The sequence below is a fragment of the Panthera tigris genome, chromosome F3, assembly GCF_018350195.1.
Source record: "Panthera tigris isolate Pti1 chromosome F3, P.tigris_Pti1_mat1.1, whole genome shotgun sequence".
NCBI lineage: Eukaryota > Metazoa > Chordata > Mammalia > Carnivora > Felidae > Panthera > Panthera tigris.
The window spans coordinates 2,643,463-2,657,346 of record NC_056678.1 but is presented as its reverse complement, the minus strand read 5'-3'; positions in this window follow the sequence as shown (position 1 = coordinate 2,657,346).

Genomic DNA, 13,884 nt, shown 5'->3' with positions numbered 1-13,884 from the left:
TGTTTGATTGAGCTATGATTCGCATCCCAAAAGGTTCACCCTTTTAAAGCGTGCAGCTCAAGGGTCTTAGTATACTCACAGGGCTGTGCACGCAACCACGTGCTTCGAGAACGTTTTCATCACCCCAGAAAGAAACCCTGACCTCATCAGTAGCCACCCCCAACCTCCCATCCGTGGCCCCAGACCCACCAATCTGCTTTCAGTCTCCAAGCATTTGTCTGGCCTAGAGATTTCGTAGAAATGGAATCATAAAATGAGTGGCCTCTGATGTCTGGCTTCTTTCACTCGGCATAACGGTTTTCAAGGTTCATCCACATCGTAGCACGTATCAGGACTGCATTTCTTTTTTTTTTTTTTAATTTTTTTAATGTTTATTTATTTATTTTTTTAACGTTTATTTATTTTTGAGACAGAGAGAGACAGAGCATGAACGGGGAGGGGCAGAGAGAGAGGGAGACACAGAATCCGAAACAGGCTCCAGGCTCCGAGTCGTCCGCACAGAGCCCGACGCGGGGCTCGAACCCCCGGACCGCGAGATCGTGACCTGAGCCGAAGTCGGACGCTCAACCGGCTGAGCCCCCCAGGCGCCCCGGGACTGTGATTTGTTTTTTGTTTTTTGTTTTTTTAATGGTCAAATCAGTTTCACTGAATGGGATGTGCTTCTCCATTTTCAGCAGTTGACGGACATTTGGGTTGTTTCCATTTCTGGGCTGTTATGCACGAGGCTGCTGGGCGCGTTCGTGTCCGTGTGACTTTTGTCAACAGACGCTCCGGTGTCTACTTAGCAGTGGCATCGCTGAGTCGTGCGGTAGCTCTGGGGGGGACTCCGGATGAACCCCCAGGCTGCTCTCCGAAGGGCTGCACTGTTTTGCGTTCCCGCCAGGGGTACAGGGATTTCTCCACACCCTCCCCGACGTTTGTCGCTGTCTTTATTATTACGACCACCCTGGCAGGCGTGCCGTGCCGTGGCGGCTGAGCTCCTGGCTTCCCCCTTGGCCCCTCTCCGGCCTCACATCCTCTCCTCGGCTGCGCCCGCGGCGCTGGGGACACAGAGAGCGCCCAGAGCGACAACGACAAGTACGTCACGGTGAGCGCACGGGGCTTCGCCTCTAGGTCTAAGCTCTCGGAGCTTCACTGATGGGCCGGTGGCCTCACGGAGGCCACATCCCGGTAGAATTGAAACCGCTTTGTGAGCGGCAGAAAGAGGGACAGCTGGGGAGGAAGAGAGAAAAGAGGAAATGCCTTAGAGCCGCCACCTGGAGACTCGGAGCCCGGAGCCCGCGGGAGAGTGTGCCGTCCCCTGCCGGGGGTGAAGACCGAAGACAAAAGGGAAGGGAGGGTACAAAAAAACGCTGTCCCTGCTGTCCCTCCTTTGCTACATTCCGCCCCTGAATTCCCAGCTCGGGAGCCCTCTATTTACCGAAAACGCGTCCAGGATCCACGGCCTTAGACACTTGGTTCTTGTGTCCTCTTGCGTGCATTCTGAGACCCCCTCGGAGCAAATGGTGACCGATGGCTCTGCTGTCCCTCGGGAGCTCTTCTCTCCGGGAATACCCTCTCTTTCCAAGCAGGTGGGCGTTTGGAGTGAGCTCCTCTTCGGGAAAGCCCAGGAACAATCCATGTGCCTGCAATCGTTTCTAACTAGAAACTTATATTTGGGCAAAGGTTCGTCCAGAGCAGGGGTGAAAAGGAATAAATGCCCGTGGGACTCACAGGGAAAGCCCCGTGCGAGCGTCTGAACTTACCTCCGAAAAGGCTGAGTGAATTTCGCCAATTTCTTTTGGCTTACACCGATTTTTAAAAAAAAAATAACCTTTTAATTTTAATTTTTACTTATTTTTTTTAGAGTTTATTTATTTTGAGAGAGAGAGAGAGTGCTAGCAGAGGAAGGGCAGAGAGAGGCGGGGGGAGGGAGGGAGGGAGAATCTGAATCAGGCTCCACACTGTCGGCACAGAGCACGACACGGGGCTTGAACTCACAGACTGTGAGAATGACCTGAGCCGAAATTAAGAGCCAGGTGCTTAATGGACTGAGCCGCCCAGACGCCCCTTTAGTAATTAAAAAAAATTTTTTTTTAATGTTTTATTTATTTTTGACAGAGAGAGAGAGAGAGAGAGCATGAGCGAGGGAGGGGCAGAGAGAGAGGGAGACCCAGAATCCAAAGCAGGCTCCGGGCTCCAAGCTGCCGGCACAGAACCCGACGTGGGGCTCGAACTCACGAACCGGGAGATCATGACCCGAGCCAAGGCCGGACGCTCAACCGACCGAGCCCCCCACCAGGCGCCCTGCTTATAGAGATTTTATAAACGTTGTAGGATACACATGTATTATTTCTGTAACAAGAAAAAAAAAGCGAGACGTTGGTTTCAAGGAAAACAGGTCCTGGCGGTGGAGGCGGAGGAAAGGCCCCAGGAGAAGGCGGGAGGCACAGGGGACGAGGAAGCGCGTTTGGCTCCTGTGATGTGCAGCGAATGACCAGAAACCCCGAGCCTCAAAGCCACGCTTGCGCGCTATCTCACGCCCCGGGGGTCGGGAGGCCCGGCAGGTGCGGTCAGGCCCGGGTCCCGCAAGACGCCGTGGTCCCAGTGTCCGCGGGCCGCGCTTTTCTGGAGGCTTGTTCTGCAAGACCATCGAGGACGGGAAGCTTTATAACGCAACCTCGTCCCCTTTGCCACATTCTGCCGGTGATCGCGGGTCACGGCGCGTCCCGCCCCCCCTCGTGGAAAGTGGATTACATCAGGGGGTGGGTCCTGGGACGTGGGGGTTACGGGGGCCACCTCAGAGTCTGTTTGTCACCCCGGGGTGTGAGAGTCCTCGTGGGAGGCGCATCTCCTCCCCATAAGGCATTCCAGGACGTTCTCAAGGCTGCCCTACCCCGGGCACCTGTATGTAATTCTCCACCCACGTGTAATTCTCTCCCTCCACGTGACGGACAGACATGCCTGGACTTGACTCCCGTGGACTTGATGGGACTTGGCGGGGGGGGGGGGGGGGGGGGGGTGTCCCTCACTTCCTCACCCCTCAGGCAGGAAAATTCGGAGGTGTGTCCGCGGCTGTCTCCCAGGGTCCCCCGCAGGGCCGGGCCCCAGCCGCAGTTCCCACCCAGGTGGTTTTTGTGTCTTGATGGAAGGGGTGGGGGCCTCTCCGGGGCCTCTTTTATGGGGGGGGGGCACTAATCCCATTCATGAGGGCTCCGCCCTTGGGACCTAATCGCCCCCCAGAGCCCCACCTCCTTGGGCGTTAGGTTTGCAACAGAAGAATTTGGGAGGGGGACACAGACATTCAGACCGCAGCGGAGTCCAGCCGAAAGGGACCTGAAAGGGACCCGCAAGGATTCGAGAGAGAGCCTAGCGGGCCTGGTGGTGGACAGGAGCAAAATGGAAATCCAGACAGAATCCTCAACACCTTAGTCAAGCGGAACTAAGCTGGGAAGGGTTACGCTGCCCGGGTGTAGACGGGTTAATAGCCCAGGAATCCTCACGGTGTAATGAAGCGGGTTTTTGCACGCTCAGCCGCCGACCCGAGAGTGGCCGTGTGGACGCGTCACAGAGGAAAGGCCGGGCCTGGGCGTGTCTGACAATCAGTCAAGCTGCGTCACTGGCTTTGGGGTGGCCCCTATCTATCTCCACTTCCTTCTCACTCGTACCCCGATTTTCCGTGCATGTCTTACGGGCACCTCAAAATCGGTAAGTCCCAAACCCAATCCACGGCGCTCCTCGCTGAACTTGGCCTCGTTTCGGCGTTCCACAGCTCAAGGGGCGCCGGCACCCGCAGGAGGGCGAGAGCTGAACACGAAGGCCCCTGTCCGGCTCCCTCTTCTCCCTTCCCCTGCAGTCCCCGCCCAGGTCCGGCCATTTGACCTCCTCGGTTTCTGTTGAGTCCGTCCGTTCCCCTGCATATCCATCACTGACCGCCCCGTCCACGTCCCTGCCATCTGGATTTCCAGAATCGTCTCCCGTGTCACTCTAGAACTCCTGGGGTTGGGGGGAGACCCTCCCGACTCCCACAGGCTCTGCTCCTTCCTTGGGAAGAGTCCCTGGCCATGCCTCCAACCCACCCCAAGACCCCCATAGCCTCCCGCAGTGCCCTTTCAGCAGTCAATCGTGGCTGTGACGTACAACATTTGTAAACGTGTTTTATTTTGACAAGAGAAATTGAGAGGAATTCAGAGACCATATCGGGAACCTATACAGTCACGAGCCAGAATGTACAGTGTTAACAAATGTTTCTTTCAAATGTTTCCCTTCTCTTCGCAGATGAACCAGACTCAAAACGGATATGGTTATAATCCACTTTGAACACCGTTCCCCTCCCCCGTCCTGTTCTTTTCCCTTGTCAGAGAAACCGTGATCAAGAATCTCATTGTGTTTCTCTGCCATTCATATTTTTATGCTTTTATTATACAATGTGTGTGGGGTTTTTTTAATTATTATTTTAGAGAGAGAGAGTGTGCATGGGGAAGAGGGACAGAGGGAGAGAGACAATCTTAAGCAGCCTCCACACTCAGCGTGGAGTTCGACATGGGGCTCGATCCCACGACCCGGGGATCCTGAGCCAAAATCAAGAGTTGGACACTCAGCCGACCGAGCCACCCAGGCGCCCCCAATGTGTGTTTATAAAAATGAGCGGTGATGTTCCTGTTGGGTTTTTAGATTATGTGAATGACACTCTATCATCAACGTAGAATCTCACACCTACTTGTATTACTATTTGCTGAACGTTTCTCTCTCCCACTTGCTCGTAAACCCCATGAGAACAGAGTGGGTTTTCTCACTGTCAAGTCTGTAAACCTGCCACAGTGCCTTAACACACTCTCCAGGCACCTAAGCGGCTCGGTCGGCCAGGGGTCTGACTTCGGCTCAGGCCGTGATCCCACGCTTCGTGGGTTGGGATTAAAAATCCTGCCGAAAGTTGGGCCCTCCATCCCCAGCGGCCCAAACGGAACCGCACGCGTTTTTCTGGCAACCGCTTCGATTTCGTTCGGGCCGAGGCCATGCTGGTTCTTGCGGTGGGTGCAGGGGGGAAGCACGGGGGGTTTTCAGCCCGTGTCGCTGTGGAGAAAGCGGAACGATGTGTTCCTCCAGATACCGGAGCAGAGCGCGTGATTCTTGGGGGCTGACGTCCCCACTGCTGGTCTACTCCCGCCAGAGTTGGCGGGGGGGGGGGGGATGGAAATGAGGAAGTGGTAAGAGTGTCACCTTTGGAGTCAGATGGGCGTGGGTTCTTTCCTGGCGCCGTCTCTTCCCCGCGGGCTGTCCCCTGAGCGTCAGTTTCTTCTCTGTGACGCGAGGAGAAAGATCCCGTTTCACGAAGCAGCATGGAGCGCGGCCTCCGGAAGGTGATCGGGCCCCTTCATCTGAAGGTGGAAAGAGTAAAAGCTGAGACGGGGGGCTCTGCCCCGGGGGACTTAGGATGCGGCGTATGACATGCAGGGGACACGCAGGCGGCCGCAGGGGTCAGCGTGGGCGCCCGGCGTCCGCCCGCGTCTGGTGGCCCCCGGAGGCCTGCCACGGTGACCCTATTCAGTAACCAGCAGGGTGGTTCGGTGTCTGGGAGTGGCTCCCATGGTTACTCACCGTGTCCCCACGCCGGCCTCGTGTCCGTCCCACGCACTGTTACTCACGCGTGGCAGGAGACCGCGCGGTCTGCACTTTCAGAGAAACGTGCGGGCCGTGGCCTCCGGGAGCTCCAAAGCTCCCAGTGTGGCTGGTTAGACCCTGTCCTGAGTGGAGAGGGCTGCTGCCGTCGGGGTTTGTTTTCCCACGTTTGCAAGACTAGCAGCGGAGCGCTACGAGCTGACTCCACCTCTAGTTCCACCTCCACCTCCACCCCCACGGTGTGTAACTTTAGGCTGGATAAACACCGCCAAAGGAAGCATACATTATTCAGGGAATGTGAGCGTGTAGGTCCCACGCCCACAGCAAGTATCGGCCCGCTCCAAAGAGGCTGTTGTGCATGGAGACTTGTGTCTTGGCCCAGATGCTCCGAAGCTAGCAGCGATCGGAGCAAGAGGCGCAAGCAACGCATCTGGGGGTTCTCCTCCCAGGGCGGCAGGAAAGAGTTTCGGGGGGGGGCAGAGTTCAAGCCGATGACTTCTCCACCCAGCCTCTCCTTCTAGCCCTTTCAAGCTGGTTTCACAAGGTCTTAAATAAGTCACCCCGTTGTGGGTGGGGCAGTACCTTCTGGGAACTACTCCCAGGTAGCTGAGATACCATTCGAGAATGAGCCCAAGATCTGTTTCCGAGGCCAAGGGTCCTTCGGGGCTATAATTACTCTTCATTGTACGCTGATCACGCACAGGCTTTCTGTTTGACTCCTACACTCGAACAGGTTGTTGGTTAGTGATTAAAAGATAAGCGGAATCATAAAATATGTGATATGTATCCTTCCTTCCTTGGTTATGACATGATTGCCCTGGAGCTAAGGCGCCAGGTATCAGAAAGTTTTAGGTATATAGTCCGTGTCTTGGGTTTTGTGCTGCTTCTCAGATTCGGGCTTTGGCACAGATGCTGAACGCACGGATGCCAATTAGGAAACTAAAATCCAGTCATTACTCTGAGATTAAATATTTCAACACAGTGTCTCAAACTATAATTAAAGGCAGCGAGCTTCATTACTGGCATGAAAAAAAAAAAAAAAAAAAAACCCTGAGAGGCAGACAACTATTTTTGGAATGGCTCTTATCTTCGATACGGTCTACTCTCCTTGACGTTTTATCCACTTGCTTACCTCGTACCCAAACGTACAAAAGCAATCCAGATGAGACGCCGCGAAGCGACACGTTTGTGAAATGGCCGAGGGAGACACAGGGGGGAAGAAGGCAGGTGAGGACGTGGGGGGAACAGGGCAGAGGGCTGGAGGGGTCCTCCCCCAAAAAGGTTGAGGAAAGACAGTGAAACAATTAAACTCTGCCGTCTGTATTGAATTTCCTGGGGGTGGTTCACTTCAGTTGGGACCTTGTCTTATCTCTTTAATAGGCTGTGAGCTCCCTGAGGGCGGGGGAATTCTTTGTACAGCCCAGAGACTTTGGCCCACGGCTACGTACTGAATAGGCAAGTTCGTTTTCCCTACAAATTGCGGGAAAAGAGTTACTTTTCTCGTGAAGCGAATAATAGGATGGGAACGGACGTCTGCAGGTGTAGACGAAGCATCGGTGAGAGGCTCATGGGATCGTAATAGCTGTTTACCTCCAACCAGTCCTGTGAGAATAATTAATGTTTACGTGGGTCTTTGAGATCTTCAGATGAAAGGGACTTTAGAAGATTCCAGAATGACGGCAACGGCTCCCGTGACTCCTTCAAAGCCTCGGACCACATTTCCTGGCGTGCCTCAGGTTTCCCCAGACCGGGAGGAGGGTCCAGAGCCACCGAGGGGGCACCTCTCGACGCCACTGGGGACGTGCAGGAAAATCGAATTTAAGGCTGGAGGGAACTCCAAATCCCGGTGACGAACGCTTGGCTTCTGGAGCAAGACGGAAACCCGGATGCCCCTTTTCATGCTCCGGCCGGGAGACAGTGGACTCGGGGCCAGCTGTCCCCTCGCTGCTGGGGTCACCCTGGTCAGTCTTACGCCCTGGCTCTCCCGCATCAGATCCTCTGTGCTCAGGGTATCGAAGCCCAGAGGCACTTTGGAAGTAGAGATTTTGGCCTGACTTCTGCTCTCCAGGAAGTATGTATTTGTCTCTGTCTCTCTGTCTCTGTCCCCCCTCCCCACTCCTGCACCCCATCGTGGGACAGCTCCAGGGGTCTCTTGATCCCGATCGAAAACCCGTCCGTGGCCCAGGTTGGAGAATGTTGCATCACGTCGAAGCTCAGGGCGTCTCCAGCCTCCGTTTTCTTGTTTGTTTTTTAATTTGAGGTTTTTTTTATGTTTATTTATTTTTGAGAGAGAGAGAGAGACAGAGCGTGAGCAGGGGAGGGGCAGAGAGAGAGGGAGACCCAGAATCCGAAGCAGGCTCCAGGCTCCGAGCTGTCCACACAGAGCCCGATGAGGGGCTCGAACCCACGAACCGTGAGATCATGACCTGAGCCGAAGTCAGACGCTTAACCCACTGAGCCCCCCAGGCGCCCCGCCAACCTCCGTTTCCTTTGGCAACAACCTGCCTCTCTCTCCTCTCTTTGCTTTATTCCTGCATCCTTGTTTTGGTTGACTTGGCTGGTACCTCTTTAGAAATAACTCGTGAACTGTAAACGACGGTCGTCTCAGAAGCTGCCGCTGTGACTGCCTCGTGCTGGATGACAGGGAAAGACGTCCCCAGCTGGTACGGGCCCGGGCAGACGTGGGTACGGTTATAATTAAGCAGTAAATCACCACAAGATGCTGTTCGAGCTTGCCTCGCAGGTGTTGGAAAACGTCGAGTGTCCTCACCTCGGGCCACCTGGCTTCTCGGCAGCGAGGCTGGCTCCAGCCACCTCCCGGTTGGCAAGGGGCGACTTCGGTTAGCCTAGCGCGTGAGACCAGAAGTCCTCGGCTTCTGCCAGGGCCCGTGGGCCGGAAAGCCTGCCGTTCGGTTGCAGCGGCGGCAGTGACGAGGCCCACGGTGAAAATGTCGCTCCAGACCCTCGGGGAGAAGGTGCCGGCCCTGACCCCGAGTCTGGCGTCGGTGAACCAGGCTCGTGCTCCGGCCTCAAGGGCTCACTGTTGGGTTCGTCCCTGCGCGTTGGTGCGCGTGGCCCTTGGCTCCTGACTCAGACTTTAGGAAAACAGACAGGCCGCGGAGGAGGCCCGGACTCGACGCTCAGTCTCTGGGTGCCCTTTGAGCCCAATTCAGGCCATGCTTCCCTGAGAGGACGTCTCTTCTGGGCAAACGCGAGCGGCTGATAACTCAGGCGTGCCTCCTCCCTGCGTTACTCTGACGGGAAAATGCTTCCTGAGCTATCACGGCTGGCCTATCACCTCTGGACCCCAATCCCTCCGTGGATAGCTGACTGTGCGTCCCGATCGCAGGCCCAGAGACGGTGTGCAAGCAGGGGAGGGGCAGAGAGAGAAAGGGAGGGAGAGAGTCCTGAGAAGGTGACACACTGTCCGCGCAGAGGCCGACGCGGGGCTCGAACTCACGACCTGAGCCGACGTCAGCGGTCGGACGCTCAACCGACCGAGCCCCCCGGGGCGCCCCGGACTCCACACTTTCTAATGGCTTCTCGTAGATGGCCCAAGGTCCAGGGATCCCAGGGTCTGTCACGACCCAAGTGCCTCGATCTGGGACTCTGGAACGTGGTCTCGGGCAGCCCCGGGAGCTTGTTAGGAATGCAAATTCTCAGGCCTGCAGAATCGGAAGCCCTGGGGATGGGGCCCAGCACTCCGTTCGAACACCTCCTCTGGATGGCGCGGAGGTTCGAGAACCGCTGGTCCGTAGTAAGAACACGCATGGATGGAGGGAGGCAGGTGGGGAAGGATGTGCTATGGTCTACCTCGAGTGGACCCCACGCTCGCACGAACAACCCTCCCAACTCCGTGTCTTCACGGGGAAACTAGAAATTCTTTCCCCTGCTAACTGGGGCCGTAGGGAGAGGAAGCGATAGACAGGGACGCCGGGCAGAGAACCCTGTATTACCCACCAGGAGCGTGCTGTCTATGCACGCAGGACAGCGTGATTTTTCTTGTATTGTTTTTAAATCGCACGGGTCTGCCAGTTTTTATGACATCTTTGTCAGGCCGTTTCCGAGCAGATATTTAGGTACTTGTTTATCTGTTTGTTTATTTATTTATTTTTAAAGTGTATTCATTTTAAGAGAGAGACAGTGAGACAGAGAGAATGCGCGGGGGAGGGGCAGAGAGAGAGAGAGAGAGAGAGAGAGAGAGAGAATCCCAAGCAGGTTCTACGCCCTCGGTGCAGAGCCTGACGTGGGGCTCGATCCCAGGAACCATGAGATCATGACCTGAGCCGAAACGGAGAGTCGGATGCTTAACCGACCGAGCCCCCCAGGCGCCCCCCCATCAGTTATTTATTTTAAAAGAAGCCCTACGTCCGACGTGGAGCTTGAACTCACGACCCCGCGATCGAGAGCCACACGCTGTACCGACCAGGCCCGCTGGGTGCCCCCGGTCCCGGCACATTGAGAACTCAACATACATTCACAAAGCCCATTTCTACAGCTTTTATTTTATTTAATCTTTCTGCCCTCAGCATTGGGCTAAACACATCCTCCTCATTCATGCATGTGTTTATTGAGTTCTTTGTAACCACGTGACAGGCACCCCCAAACCCAGCCCCCACGGACACCGGGGACTCCACCTGAAGGAACCTTTCGTCCTGAATCCTCTGCTCTCAGTCCCTTGCTTTTTTTCTTTTTACAACATTTTAGTCCATCCCGGTGTATTCCGGAAAAGTACGTTTCTATTTCAGTCATCTTTAACTTGATGCAAAGGGTATGCTGTGTTGAATGCAATCTTGCGGAATTTAATTTTTCACTTAACGGATTGCTGAGGTTCAGCCGTATTGTCATGGGTGGCTGTAGTTCATTCTCGTAACTGCCGAATCATTTTGCACCGTGGGGATAAAACACAGCTGCTCCGAGGGGGCGCCCCGGGGGGGCTCAATCGGTCGAGCGGTCGATGCCTGATTTCGGCTCAGGGCGCGATCTCGTGGTTGGGGAGATCGAGCCCCGCGTCAGACTCGGAGCCGACAGCACGGAGCCTGCTTGGGATTCCCTCTCCCTCTCTCTCTGCCCGTCCCCTGCTCACGCTCCCTCGGCCTCAAAATAAATAAACTGAAAACAGAAACCCACAGCTTGTCTAGCTACTCTTGTCCTGAGGGGCATTTGGGTTGTTTTGGGTTTTTGCTCCTGTGAACAGGAGACGAGATGCTTGTAAAATATCTGTCAGACGCATCTGTCCCTGTAGACACCGAGGCCTATTTTGAATGATAGTAATCAGAGCTCTGCAGTCGTGGCCGGGGCACCAACCGACCGGCGGAATAGAGCGGGCCAGTGCGAAGCTGCCGGACGTCAGAGGTGACATTTAAGACAGTGAGGAAAGGAGAGACTGTTCAATAAATGGAGTTGGATGAAATTATTATCCGCATGAAAAAGGATGAAGCAGAATCCCTCCCTCGGTCTATAATAAAACTCAACACCAAATGAAGAACTTTCATATCAAAACAAAACATAAGAAACTCCGACTGGGAAACACACGTGAATCTTTCTGACCTCGGAGTTGGAAACATTTCTTAAGACAGGAAAACCCGCTCAGCTCAAAAGGAAACACAGATACATTTGACTCTATTAAAACTAAGAACATTTGTGTGCCTCTAGGTTTTCCGCATTCTCCAGGACTCAAGATTATTGTGCTGCTTTTGAGTAACTTTTTTCAAACATTTTTTTTTAAGTTTACTTATTTTTGAGAGAGAGCACGAGCCGGGGAAGGGCAGAGAGAGAGGGAGACACAGAATCCCAAGCGGGCTCCAGGCTCCGAGCTGTCAGCACAGAGCCCGGGCCGGGGCTCGAACCCACGAGCCGCGAGATCATGACCCGAACCGAAGTCAGACGCTCAACAGACTGAGCCACCCAGGCGCCCCTGTCCTGCTGCTTTTAGCTCTACCCCCACGTTAAGCCTTTCGTAATTTGAGACTAGATTTGGGTATAAACAGAGTTTCAGCTGCCTCCATAGTCCTAGAGAACACCCCTCTCTCAATCCCACTTGGAATAACGAAGGTCAGAGGCTTGTTTTATTTTTAGGGAATCTCCACACCCAGCGTGGGGCTCGAACTCACGACCCCAAGATCAAGAGTCCCACGCTCTTCTGACTCAGCCAGCCAGGCACCCCCAAACGTCAGAGCCTTTCTAGTCTGGGAACGGCGATGGGAGAAAAAGCTTAAACTCTGCTGTTTTGAAGCAAATAGGACGCGATCCCCACCCAAAAACAAGAACTTGAAGTTAGGAAAAATAAAGCTTCCAACGCAGCTAGCGACAATGAGTAAACGTTCCCTGGCCGAATCCGTATCGAGCACCGACTATCTGGAGGCTAGAAGCACGGAGGGCTGGTGGAGGGCGAGGGATGCTGGGGCAAGGCAGGCAGGGGTGGATAAGGAGGTGGACACGAGCAGAAGAAGCCAGCAGGGCTGACTCCGGTGGGGGAGGGGCGAAGGTCGACAGGGCCAGTCTGGGGACCTGACTGTCCCCTATCTGACGTCACTAAGTCGGTTTCAAGGAGGTCCCTGGCAGCTGTGGAGTACAGGTGGGGGTTGCAGAGGGGGCCAGGTGGGGAGGGCTGAAACCAGGCGTTAGCCCTGGGGGCAGAAGGGCTGGGAGAGAGGTGTAAAGGCCTTGGACAGCCATCAGATTTGGGGCATGACAAAGTACGGGGATCTGTGATGACCCTCGGCTTTACAAATTGAGGCCACGGGTAGATAGAGGTGAGGCGGTCACTGGTTAGGGAATCCAGCAGGTTAAGCAAGCTTTGGGGGGAGGGGGGTGGGGCCTGAGAGCAACTGGGACACCCTGAGGGCAGGCAGCTTGGACATCTTACAGGTCTTGCCGTCTTGTGAGTGTTGAGCTTTCATAAAAAAGGTAATGGTGTTTCCAGGAAGCCACTGAAGAAAGTCCTGAAGAAAGTCCCAGATGGCGTGCAAATGACCACACAGGGCCCCTGCTTCGGGGACAACAAATGACCATTTCAACGTGCAAACAAGGTACGAAGACCCGTCATGGGATTCTGGGCCGGGCGCGGACCTCACGTGTTCGCCTGCACCTGCATTCCGTAAAGTCCATGGCAGCAGCTGGCCTTTCCCTGGGGTTTTTCTCTTTGCACAGGTCTGTGACGCAAACACACAAGCGTCTTCCAGATTCGTGCAGATAACAGCAGAATATCACGGACACGAACTCACGGCGCGGCCTGTGGCAGGGGCGGGGGGGGGGCAGACAGACCCGCGGAAAGGCGGCGAAAAGGCATCTGGCAAGAAGGTCCCTGATGATAAAGACACGACCGAAGGGAGCCCCGGACACGCCCCGCTCAGTACTTGGCAGTGACCTTGGGGGTTTCTGGCGGGAAGAAGTCGCCCGGCTGGAGATTGGCCAAACGTCTCCTTTCTCGCTCCGTGACCTACTCTCTTGCAGGCGGTGATTTCTCTGGGCGGCCGCCTGTCTATTCTGCTTCCTCTGCGCCCCAAACCTGTTCTCTGACCCCCGCCAGTGCCCCATTCCCTGGGAACAGCAGACTCACTGTAGGTCTCCATGCTGCAGAATCAGACCCGGAGCTGAAATCCTGGCTCTGACCACCCCCCACCCCGCCTTGCTGTGTGACTTGGGTGAAGCCACTCAACCTCTCTGAGTCTGTTTCCATACTAGTCAAAGAGGAGTCTAGGGTCCAGGAGTCTCCAGGGTCATTGCTCTAAAGTACACGTCTGATCATCTCTTCTCTGTTTGAAACCTGCTCTGCCCACGGGGACAGAAGGCACAGGCAGGGAAAAGACTCGGGGGTATTGTAATCGCTGCAGGGTGACAGGTGGCCGCCTGTCACAGCATGACAGGGACACAGTGTAGACTTGTCCGGTCCCTATGTTGTACGCCTGAAACGAGTGCAACGTTGTGCGGCGGCTGTATTTCAACAGAAACGCAAACAGAAACAGAAAGAGCCTTCTGTGGTCTCTCCTTCTGTGCAGATTGAGGTCTGGATGCCTCAGCCTGGCATTAAAAAGCCCAACGACTCCCCAGCCGTTATCTTCTGCGGCTTCCCCCCCTCCCCCCCACCCCCGGCTGGGTGTGTGTGTGTGTGTGTGTGTGTTTAACGTTTATTTATTTATTTAGAGACAGAGAGTGCAAACGGGGGAGGGAAAGAGAGACACAGGATCCGAAGCAGGCTCCAGGCTCCGAGCTGTCGGCACAGCGCCCCACGCGGGGCTCGAACCCACAAACCGCGAGATCATGCCCTGAGCCGAAGTTGGGCGA